The following is a 12,743-nucleotide window of genomic DNA, read 5'->3' on the forward strand; positions in this document are numbered from 1 at the left end:
ATCTGAGCATCTGAGCTATTCAGCCTCCTGGCTTCCCTTCTCTCATGCATTTAGGACTGGCTCACCAACAACCCCCACTACCAGGCCCAGCTCTACCCTGCTACCCAGGTGTGGTGCAGGGCCCACTCTTTCAAGTGTTGTAGCCAGTGAGGAACGCGGCTGGCTCTTCCACTCTCATGACCCTGGGGCCAGCTCTCCTGCTTACAGTAGATGGGAAGGGACGAGGGAGGGGAAGGTTTGCTTCTCTCTCATCTGTGTCACCACCTATCAGACAAAGGCAGAGGAGAATCCCCCACACTCACACTCTCAGGCAGGCTCGCCACAAATCCCACATCCATGGCCAGCTCTCCTGCTCTAATGACCCCATGAGCAAGCTTCCCTGCCCACCACTGGTGGCAAAGGCAAAAGGGAAGGGAGGGGATCTCTCCCTCATCAAAATTCACTGTTTAGTAGACAAGAGGCAAGGCCAGCTCTCCCACACTCTTACCTTCAGAGCACATCACCTACAACCCCCACCTCCAGGGCCAGCTCTACTGAGCTGCCTAGGTAAGTTGCAAGGCCTGCTCTCCCAAGTGCTGCAGGAGGACCAGGTCTCTTGCTCTGATGATCTTGGGCCCAGCTCTTCTATTTACCATAGCTGGCAATGGGCATCTCTCCACTGCCCATGTCACCACATGGCAGATAAGTGGTGGAGCCAGCTCTCCTAAACTCACACCCTTAGGGCTGGTTCACCTTTACCCTTGCCACCAGGGTCATCACTACTGTGCTGATCAGTCGAGGTACAGGGCCCACTCTCCAAAGAGATGAAGCTGGTGAGGTTGCAGGATCAATTCTGCTACTCTCATGTCCTCAGGGCAGGCTCTCCAAGTATGGCCGCATGAGGGGTGGGGCCAGTTCTGCACAGTCCTCAGACATCAACATGTCCCCAGGTGGCAGCCTAAACCAGGGATGTCCACCTGGCTTTAAGTGGTAACAAACTCCTGCTATTGTAGGACCACAGACCCAGACATCGCTCCTGGTGCCAGCACAGACCAGGTCTCCACCATGGTCCCACGTAGTATCACAGCTACTCACATCAGATTGTTCCTCAGTACCCTCAAGTCCCCAGTTCCTTCTCTCTTCATTGGTCCACTCCTTCTGTTTCTCTTTCTCTTCGATTTCTTTACCACTGAATTGTTCCTCATAGTGGTGCCCAGGGTCTCTGAGTTTCTGGGGTTGTCTCAGAAGCACTATACTTGGCTTGTGCATTATGGAACAGGGCAAAAGTCATCTCAGGCACGGTCTGCCCTGCCCTCAGGTCTGCATGTCACCCAACTGGTGGTTGTCTCAGGCTAGCTCCTTGTCCAGGCCCCATAGCACTGGTCTGGTGGTCATCTCTTGAGTTTGCTCCTCGTCTGGATAACCCAAGGAGCCCCATGTGAGGGTCCCTCTAGGGCTCACTCTCATCCAGATCCCTCAAGTCCCAGGTGGGGTTTTTCTTGTATCAGCCTTGCTCCAGGTCCTAGGAGCCATCTGGGCCTGTGTAGTGCCTGGTTCAGGAACCTGGTTGTCTCTGGTTTGCTTTTTTCAGGGAATGTTAGGCTACTAATAAATATTTATCAGTCAGAACACTGAGCATAGACATAACCTCTCTCCTCTCTGCTACCTACCAATGCACATGTGATACAGCAGCCACATCTGCAAAGCTCCTAGGGGCAGGATAATTCTTTATAATAAAGGTATTTTCTGGTAATGTACAGGTTGGTTTTTTTCTACATCTTCCAATAAGCTTTTAATAATACTTATTCACTAAGTCCCAGAAACTTCAGCAATGGTCATGGGGCTTCTAGATTGGTCATGGGGTATTTTCTGTTCTCAAAACACCCACTACCTTAGGCCTTAATTATTCCATAATCCTTCACGTTCTACCACCTTTCTGAGAGTTAATGTTTGCATTCTAAGATAGACCTAAGGCAGGACTTCTTTGGTGCTCACTAGTGAAGTACCTTGTATAATTCCTACATACTATCACAAGTACTATATGTCTTGCACAATCATTTCATTATAACAAACAATCCAAAGCAGGTATCCTTGGTATCTCCACTTTTATAGTTATGGTAGTTTAAGTACTTTAATTTTTTCCATGTATTTATTTTTCATAATTATTTTATTTTTATTAATAAAAAGTCTTGCATATCAGTTGGATCTCAAAGATGCTGTGTAACCCAGGTTAATCATTATCTTCTGATCTTACTTTTTCTTTTTTTTTAATTCTTTATTAATTACATTTATTCACTTTGTATCCTCCCTATGGATCCCTCCCTCCTCCTGTCCCAATATGTCCCTTCCTTCCCCCTCTGCGCGCATGTCCCTCCCCAAGTCCACTGATAGGGGAGGTCTTCTTTTCCTTCCTTCTGACCCTAGTCAATTAGGTCTCATCAGGAGTGGCTGCATTGTCTTCTTCTGTGGCCTGGTAGTCTCCACTCAAGGGGAGGTGATTAAAGAGCAGGCCAATCAGTTCATGTCAGAGACAATCCCTGTTCCTATTACTATGGAACCCACTTGGATACTGAACTGCCATGGGCTACATCTGTGCAGGGGTCTTAGGTTATCTCCATGCATGGTCCTTGGTTGGAGTATCAGTCTCAAAAAAGACCCATGTGCTCAGATTTTTTGGTTCTGTTGCTCTCCTTGTGGAGTTCCTGTCCTCTCCAGATCTTACTGTTTCCCACTTCTTTCCTAAGATTCCCTGCACTCTACCCAAGGTTGGCCATACGTCTCAGCATCTGCTTGGATAGTCTGCAGGGCAGAGCCTTTAAAAGGTCCTCTGTGTCAGGCTTCTCACTTGTTCCCTCTTTTCTCCTTCTTCTGATGTCCATCCTCTTTGCCTTTCTGGATAGGTATTGAGCATTTTATCAAGAGTCCTCCCTCTTGGTTAGTTTCTTTAAGTGTAAAGATTTTAGTAGGTTTATCCTATATTATATGTCTATATGAGTGAGTACATACTGTGTGTGTCTTTCTGCTTCTGGGATATCATGTATTTAATTTTTAATTAATTAGTTAGTTAGTTTATTTATTTAGTTATTACTGTTTATTCCCTTTGTATCCCTGCTGTAGCTCCTTCCCTTATCTCCTCCAGGTCCCGCCCTCCCTCCCTTTTCTCCCCCTATACCCCTCCCCTAGTCCACTGATAAGGGAGGTCCTTCTCCCCTTCCAACTGATCCTAGCCTATCACATCTCATCAGGACTTGCTTCATTGTCTTCCTCTGTGGACTGGTAAAGCTGCCTCCCCCCAGGAGGCAAAGACTCCTGATCAAAGACTCAGCCACTGAGTCAGTATCAGAGACAGCAAATGCTCTCCTTACTAGGGATCCCACTTGGAAACTGAGCTGCCTACATCTGAGCAGGAGTTGTAGGTCCTCTCTATGCATGGTTCTTTGTTGGAGCATCTGTCTCTGCAGGACCCCATGGGCTCTGATTTTTTGGTTCTGTTTTTCTCTTTGTGGAGCTCCTGTCCCCTACAGGTCTTTTTATCTCCCCCCTTTTCACAAGAGTCTTTGCACACTGTCCAAGGTTTGGCTATGAAACCCAACAACCACCTTGGAAATCAATCTGGTGCTTACTCAGAAAATTAGGAATAGTGCTACCTCAAGATCCAGCTGTCCCACTCCTAGGCATATATCCAAAAAATGATCAACAATACAAAATGGACATTTGTACAACTGTGTTCATAGCAGCTTTACTCATAACAGCAAGAATCTAAAAACAACCTAGATGTTCCTCAATGGAAGAATGGATACAGACACTGTGGTACAGTATACAATGGAATACTACTCAGCAATTAAAAACTAGGAAATCATGAAATTTGCAGGCAAATGGATGGAACTAGAAAAGATTATCCTGAGTGAGGTCACCCAGAAGCAGAAAGACACACAAGGTATTTACTCATAAGTAGATATTAGCTGTAGAATATAGGATAAACATAAACTAAAATCTGTAGTCCTAAAGAAGCAAAATAACAAGGAAGACCCTAGGAAAGATGCTTAATCGTTGTTCAGAAGGGAAAACAATATAAACATCTGAAACAAGAGAAGACAGGGAACAGGGCAGGAATGTAACATAAGGGACCTCTGAAACAATCTACCCAGCAGGATATTGAAACAAGTACTTTAATTTTTCAAGTGTTATAGATCAAGTGTAAGGTCTTGTACATCATGTCAAATGCTGTACCACTAAGCTGTAGCCCTGTTAATTATTCAGTCTTTTAACACAACTATTACTTATAGTAAGATTCTATAGTTTTATTTTGGAAATAAGCAGTTGTTATTGGCAGATGGTCATTATACATAGTAATGGAGTTCTTAAAGATATTATCATATAACTATATCGATATTTTCTTTTTATTTTTTATTCTCTTAACATCCTTGTTGTAGCCCCATCCCTCCTCCCCTCCCAGGTCCACCTTCCTTCCCTTCCTTGTCTCCTTTTTCTTATGAAAGGGGAGCTCCAGCACATCCAACCCAGCACATCAAGTTGATCAGAACTGAGCATGTCCTCTTCTTTTATGGCCTGGCAAGGTAGTCCCGCCACAGAAAAGTGATAAAAATGTTGGCAAGTAAGTCCATGTCAAATGAAGTCCCCACTTCCCTTACTAGAGAACCGAGATGAGGCCTAAACTGTCATCTGCTACATCTGGGTGTAGGCCCAGTTCCCTCATGGTCCTTGGTTGAGTCTTCAGTCTCAGCAAGCTCTGTGGACCCTGGTTAGTAAGCTCTTTTGGTCTTCTTGTGGAACTCCTGTCACCTGCAGGTTCTTTTCTCTTTTCTCCTTCTTTTCCACAAGACTCCCTATGAATTACCCAATGTTTGGCTGTGAGTCTCCACATCTGTTTTCAGGCCCTGCTAAGTAGAGTTTAGCAGAGCTTTGTTCATAGTGTTAGGGGATGGCACTTTCCCATAGGTTGGGTCTTTGGTTGGAGCAGGCATTGGTTAGGCACTCTCTCAACCTCTGCTCTATTTGCTATATCTTTGTCCCTGCATTTCTTTAGGCAGGGTAACTTTGGGGTTGAAGTTTTCTGGGTGGGTTCGTGTTCCCCTCCCTCTGCGAGAAGACTAGTCTAGTTAGTGGGTGTCCTCTTCAGTCTCTATGGCCTCTGCTACCGGGAATCTCTGCTTGAGTCCCCCTCATATCCTCCCAGGAGCCTACACTGACACAGGTCTCCAACTTGTCACAGAGATACCCTCGCTCTTAGTTTCTCTTTTCTCTAGAGTCCTTCTGTTCCTTCACCTTTGCTCTCCCCAAGTCTGTTCTTTACCCTCTTAACTCTGCGCTCCTTCCTACATTGCTCTCTCTCTTCAGCCTCTGTCTACACTAGCTCCTTTTGTGAGTGAGATGTATGCATCCCCACTTGGATCCTATATGTTACTTATCTTCTTTATGTCTGTGCCCGGTAGTATGTTTATCCTGTACTATATAGCTAAAATACACTGATAAGTGAGTACATACCTTGTGTGTCTATCTGGGTCTGGGTTACCTCACTTAGAATGATCTCTTCTAGTTTCATCCATTTGCCTGCTTTCTAGTTCCATCCATTTATGATGATTTCTTTGTTTTTAATAGCTGAGTAGTATTCCATTGTGAATATTTGCCGCAATTTCTTTATCTATTCTTCCACTGAGGGACATCTAGGTTGTTTCCAGATTCTGGCTATTGTGAATAAGGAATTATGAGCATAGTTGAGTAAGTGTGCTTGTTGGATCATAGAGCATCTTTTAGGTATATACACAAGAGAAGTATAGCTGGCTCTTGAGGTAAAGCTAGTCCCAATTTTCTTAGAAAGTGCCAGATTGTTTTCCAAAGTGGTTGTAAAAGTTTACATTCCCACCTGCCAATGGAGCAGGATTCCCCTTTCTTCACATCCGCTCCACTATGTGCTGTCACTTGAGATTTTTATCTTAGCCATTCTGATGGGTGTGAGATGGAATCTCAGAGTTGTCTTGATTCACATTTCCCTGATGACTAGAGAAGTTGAGTATTTCTTTAATTGTTTCTCCACCATTCGAGAGATTCCTCTGTTGAGAATTATGTGTTTAGTTGTGTGGCCCATTTTTAATTGAGTTATTTTGTTTATTGCTGTTTGATTTTTGAGTTCATTACATATTTTGGATATTAGCCCTTTATCAGTTGTAGGATTGGTGAAGATATTTTCCCAATCTGTAGGTTTGGGTCCTGTCACCATCATCAAAACAAAATGACTGCCTACAGATTGGGAAAGAATCTTCACCAACCCTTTATCTGACAGAAGACTCATATCCAGTATATACAAAGAACTAAAGAAGCTGAAAAGCAGCAAACCAAGTAATCCAATTAAAAAATGGGGAACAGAGCTAAACAAAGAATTCTCGACAGAGGAATATTGAATGGCAGAGAAACAAATAAATGCTCAACCTCATTAGCCATTAGGGAAATGCAAATCAAAACGACCCTGAGATTTCACCTTATACCCATCAGAATGGCCAAGATGAAAAACTCAAGTGACAACACATGCTGGAGAGGTTGTGGAGAAAGGGGAACCCTTCTCCACTGCTGGTGGGAATGTAAACTGATACAACCACTTTGGAAGTCTATCTGGCACATTCTCAAACAATTAGAAATAGTGCTTCCTCAAGACCCAGCTATATCACTGCTAGGTATATACACAAAATTTGCTCAAGTACATAACACAGATATTTGCTCAACCATGTTTATAGCAGCTTTATTTGTAATAGCCAGAACCTGGAAACAGCCCAGATGTCCATCAACGAAGGAGTGGATACAGAAATTGTGGTATTTTTACACAATGGAATACTACTCAGCAACCAAAAAAGAGGAAATCATGAAATTTGCAGGCAAATGGTGGGATCTAGAAAAGATTATCCTGAGTGAAATATCCCAGAAGGAGAAAGACAAACACGGTATATACTCGCTTATATAAACCTATAGATATGATAAACATAATGAAATCTATACACCTAAAAATGATAATCAAGGGGTTGGGGATTTAGCTCAGTGGTAGAGTGCTTGCCTAGCAAGCGCAAGGCCCTGGGTTCGGTCCTCAGCTCTGGAAAAAAAAATGATAATCAAGAGAGCAGACACGGGGTAAGATAATCAATCCTCATTTAGAAAGACAGATGAGAGGTGCATTGAACGTATGACAGGAGTCTACCACAGAAGGCATCTGAAAGACTCTACTTAGCAGTGTTTCAAAGCAGACACTAAGACTCTTAACCAAACCTTCGGCAGAGTACAGGAAATCATATGAAAGAAGGGGAGTTAGTATGATGGGAAAAGGATAAGAACTCCACAAGGACCAAATATATCTGGGTACAGGGTCTTTTCTGAGACTGATTCTCCACCAAGGACCATGTATGGATATAACCTAGAACCTCTGCTCAGATGTAGCCTGTGGTAGCTCAGTAACCAATGGGTTTCCCATAGTGAGGGGAACAAGGACTATTTCTGACAGGAACTCAATGACTGGCTCTTTGGCCTCCCCAACCCCCAAGGGAGGAGCAGTCCTGTTAGGCCACAGAGGAGGGCTTCGCAGCCAGTCCTGAAGATACCTGATAAAACAGGATCGGATGAATGGGGAGGAGGTCTCTCCCATCAGTGGACTTGGAAAGGGGCACAGTGGAGATGAGGGAGGGAGGGAGGGTGGGATTGGGAGGGAATGAGGGAGTGGGACACGGCTGGGACACAGAGTTAATAAAATGTAACTGATAAGAAAAAATTAAATTAAATTAAAAAAAAGAAGTTATTGAAAAAAAGATGAAATTCACTTATAGAATTGTAAAACCTCTGTAAAATAAAACACATGAGACTTGGTAAAAAAAAAAAAAAGAAGGGGGGGGAAGACTCAAAGATTATTAGAATGGAACTTTTCTATGAAACAGAAACCTAGAGGTCAATGTTCATTTAAAGAACCGGATCAAAATGTATGTCTCTAGGGCAGTGGATCTCAGCTTATGGGTCACAACCCCTTTGTGGTTGCCTAAGAGCTTCAAAAACCACATTTATTTACATTAAGATTTATAACAGTGGCAAGTTTACATTTATAAAGTAAAAATGAAAATAATTTTATGTTTGGGGGTCACTACAACATGAAGATATGAAAGGGCTACAGCATTAAGAAGGTTGAAAACCACTGCATTAGAGGATGCCCACACTTTCCTTTACATTTTTTGCTGGATATACTCAGGCTGCCTATTTTTCCATGTCCCTAGTCTTAACATGAGTGAGTTTGTCCCACTTAGTTTCATTTCAGGTCAGCTAACATTGACTATGAGCATGGCTTTTGTGCTCTTAGGAGACAGAGTCAGACTTTGATATTTGGAAATGCAGTAGGACTGTGCTCTCCTCCTTGTTCTCATCCTGACAGAGTGATGTGAATGCAGTTTATGTTAATATCTGTTCCTACCTTGCTTCAGCTTTTCTAGATAGTGACACTACACAACCAGCAGTGGAACATTTCCCAATTTCTGTTTCATGTAATTCATGATCTTCCAAATTTTTGGTTTTATGCTCTTTCCTTCTACAACAAAGATTTTTTTTTCCATTTTTCTTTTGTTTTCAGGATGGGGAGGAGGAGGCAGATTTCTGCTTCTTGCTTGGGTTAAAATCCACTGTCTCCCTTATAAATCTCATATTTAATATTTCTGTATTTCATCAATAATTCATACATAGCTCAGTGATTCTTGCAATCCTTTGTTGCCTTTCTTCCCAGCTTCACCACTTTTTGGAGTCACAAATCACATATCAACTTTCATAACCACAGGGATGTAAGTGAGTCCTGTTTGTCCCTATTTTCCCTCACTCTTTTATTCTATTCATACTTAAAAGGAAATGGAGGCTCAAGAATTTGAAATACCTTTTTCTGATGAGAATAAGTCTTTTGATTTGTAGAACTGGGTTAAGCCTTCTCTTTCTAGTTCTAGAGACAGAACTAGATCTCAAGATAATTTAATTGAAAGTTGAAAGGTAACAACTAAAATAGTCTGTCTATATACATTTTCCAGTCCTCTACTATTCAATTTTCAGTGATATGATAACTATGCATCAAAATTCTAGTTTTTATCTTCCTTTATCTCCTTCTCAACTTAAATTTTCTCATATTCTTAATTATAAGAAACATTTGTAGTAGCTGGTTACTAAGAAATTCTGTAACTATAAAAGGAAAGTGACAGCAGCAGATCAAAACAGATAGTGAGGTTCACACCAAATATTAGGTGAAGCATAGGAAGTCTTATAGAAAAGTGGGAGGGAGGACAGAAGGACCTGCGGGTTCCAGGAGCTCCACAAGAAGACCAACAGAACCAACCAACCAGGGCCCAGAGGAGATTGGGGAGACTGAAGCACCAACCAAAGACCATGCATAGACTGGACCTAGGCCTCCTACACAGATGTAGCAGATGGGCAGCTCAGGCTTCATGTGGCTCTTCCAGTAATGGGAGCAGAGGCTGTCTCTGACATGAACACGGTTGCTTCCTTTCTGATCAGTAGCCACTGCTGGGGCTCCCCCTCCAGTCCACTAGGGGAAAAGATGTGCTTAATACTGATGTGACTTGATGTGCTGGAGTAGGGAAAGCTCCCTTAATCTGAGGAATAGTGGGGAGGGGAGAAGAGGAAGGGAGGGGTGTTCAGGATGTAAAGTGGAAAAATAAATTCATTAATAAAAAAGGAAGAGATGAACAATCAGAATGTCTAGCATCAAATAATATGACAACAAATGTTGGAGAGAATAGCATTTACTGTTCACTGTTTTTGGCAATGCACACTCATATAGCTATTATGAAAATAAGCATGACAATCACTGAAACAATTAAAAGCAGAATTTTCATATGACCCACTATACTATTCTTAAGCATATATTTATTCAAAGGACTCCACAGACACATACATATTCATGTTCATTGGTGCTCTATTCACAATAACCAAGAAATGTAACAAACTCATGAATAATGAAAAAAGATGGGGGGGATATCTAGCTATGAAGAAAAATAAATCATGAAATTTGCAAGAAAACAGATCCAGAAAGTATAATATTAAGTGAAGTGACCAAAACTCAGAAGAAAAGGGAACTACATGGTGCTCTTCATATATGAACCTTAGAGTATAAAGTATGCATGTATATATGTGACTAGGTATATATATAAATATAAGTAAAGTATAAAAATCTAAAAAAATGAGACCAAGAAAGGACAAAACTAGGTGATGAGGAAGGATGTAGGTGAGGAAAAGGATACATGGGATATGGAAGAGAGAAAAAATATTTGAGAAGAAGCTACGAGTGGAGAACAGGGATACCAAGGGGGTTGGGGAGTAAGGGAGAAAGAGAACACACGGTTCAAAATTATCATAATCATATCCAGAACATTATATGCTGATTTATTTTATATATATATATATATATATATATATTTTTTTTTTTTAAGAGGATGGTGAGATCTCTCAGAAAATAAAGACTTTTATAACCAGGTCTGATAACCTGAGTTTAATTCCTGGAACCCACATAATCATAGGAAAAACACCCAACTTTTGAAAGTTGTACTCTTGCCTCCACATGTGCACTGTGGCATGTGTATGTCCATACACATACACACAAAAAATAAAAGAAAATAAAGCAAATGTAGTAAATTATAAACAGGAAAAAGAAAAATATAATGGAAAAGTATAGAAGATTCTCAGCTTCTCAGCTACAGAAGAAAGCAAAATGGTTGAAGTTCAATTGACCTACACAAAAGTAACAAGACTAGTCACTATATTCAGATAGAAAAATACATATACACATATATACGAGTATACATCACATATAAACAATATGTACATATATGATCAATACAGATACTTTAAAAAGAGTTCTAATTAAATTTGAACATCAGAAAACCTGTAAATATTTTCAGTGCCTATGTATCCCAAGCAATACTTGAGATATACTTTAAGTCTGTTCCTCTCAACCTGTGGGTTGAAACCTGTTTGAGGATCACATATCAGATATTTATAATATGATTCATAATGGTAGAAAATTACAGCAATGAATTAGCAACGAAATAATTTTAGAGTTGCAGCATTAGGAAAGTTGAGAACCACTGCCATAAATAGTGCATTACTTGGATGACATGCAAATCAAAATGAAAGTCTTGCAGTTTATCTGGCAATCACACATAAAGATTAAAGTGTTTTGTTTTGTTTTATTTTATTTTTGTTTTAAGAAACTGAGAACAGGATTTTTAAAACCTTGAGGGCATTGAAGTAGATGAACCAAAACCTTCAGTGTGTGTGGAAACAGAACTTAGAAAAATGTTGCAGTTTATCACCAGTGTAGAACCCTTTTAAAGTACTTTAGAAGATATAAGAAAAAAATTCCCTTTTGATCATATTTGGCTAACAAACTACAGCCTTTTAGTTTGGAGTAGCTCAAGGTCTGTTCCTAGTATTTGTTTCTGTTTTCAATACACCTTAGTTTTATTTCAAACTTCATTATGCAGTCATTCTACCAAGTTTGTGCCTCATTTGATCTTTCTCTCCTCTCTAGCTATTTTCTGTAATTCCTTGTATGTAGGGACTCTAGGTTGCTCCTTAAGACTAAACATTCAATCTGTAGTTACACTTCGGCTTTTCTTTGTCTGAATGTTTCATAGTACTAATTGCAAATCTAGAATTGTGAGCCAGACTATTGGAATTAATTTAACTAACCAGGATCTTGGCTGAATCCAGGATGAACAGAACAGAGTTATTTTTTTTCATTTATCATTATTATTTATTATAATTTATTTACTTTGGATGCCAGCTATAGCCCCTCATTCATCTCCTTCCAGAACCTCCCTCCTTCCCTCTTCTACCCCTATGTCCCTCCCCTAGTCCATTGATAGGAGAAGTCCTCCTTTTCTACTATCTGAAGCTAGCCTATCAGGTCTCATCGGGACTGTCTGGATGCTCTTTTTCTGTGGCCTAGTTAGGCCACCTTGCCAAGGGGGAGATGATTAGAGAGCCAGCCACTGAGTCCATGTCAGAGACAGACCCTGCTCCACTTACTAGGGAACCCATGTGGAGACTGAGATACCAAGAGGCTACATCTGAGCAGGGGTTCTAGGTCCTCTCCATTCATGGTCCTTGTTTAATTTATCAGTCTCTGCAGGATCATCTGAGCCTAAATTTTTTGGCTCTGTTGCTCTCCTTGTGAAGTTTCTGTCTCCTCCAGGTCTTTCTATCTCCCTTCTTTCATAAGATTCTAGTCACTCTGCCTAGTTTGGCTATGAGTCTCAGCATCTGCTTTGATACCCTGATGGATAGAGTCTTCCAGAGGCCCTCTTTCCCTGCCTTCTCCCACTTCTGAAATCTATCCTGATTGCCTTTCTGAATGAGAGTTGATCATCTTCCCTAGGGTCCTCCTTCTTGTTTTGCTTCTTTAAGGATATAGGTTTTAGTAAGTTTATCATATATTATATGGCTAATATCCACTTATAAGTGAGTGTATGCTATGTGTGTCTTTCTGCTTCTGGTTTCCTCACTCTGGATGATATTTTCTAGTTCCATCCATTTGCCTACAAATTTCATGATTTCCTTGTTTTTAATTGCTGAGTAGTATTCCATTGTGTAAATGTACCACAACTTCTGTATCCATTCTTCAGTTGAGGGACTTCTAGGTTGTATCTAGATTCTGGCTGTTATGAATAAAGTGACCAACAAAATTCTTTACAGACCTTGAAAGAACAATTCTCAATTTCATA

At 41.0% G+C, this 12,743-nt stretch overlaps 1 non-coding gene across 1 annotated transcript; it reads right to left on the minus strand.

Moving 5' to 3' along the window:
* Positions 1-1,572: 1,572 nt before the first annotated feature.
* On the minus strand, positions 1,573-1,699 carry LOC129665962 (small nucleolar RNA SNORA17). Its single transcript, XR_008718469.1, has one exon. It is a non-coding gene; the product is annotated as a small nucleolar RNA SNORA17 (small nucleolar RNA).
* Positions 1,700-12,743: the final 11,044 nt, after the last annotated feature.

The sequence above is a fragment of the Psammomys obesus genome, unplaced genomic scaffold, assembly GCF_907164565.1.
Source record: "Psammomys obesus unplaced genomic scaffold, mPsaObe1.curated_primary_1811, whole genome shotgun sequence".
NCBI lineage: Eukaryota > Metazoa > Chordata > Mammalia > Rodentia > Muridae > Psammomys > Psammomys obesus.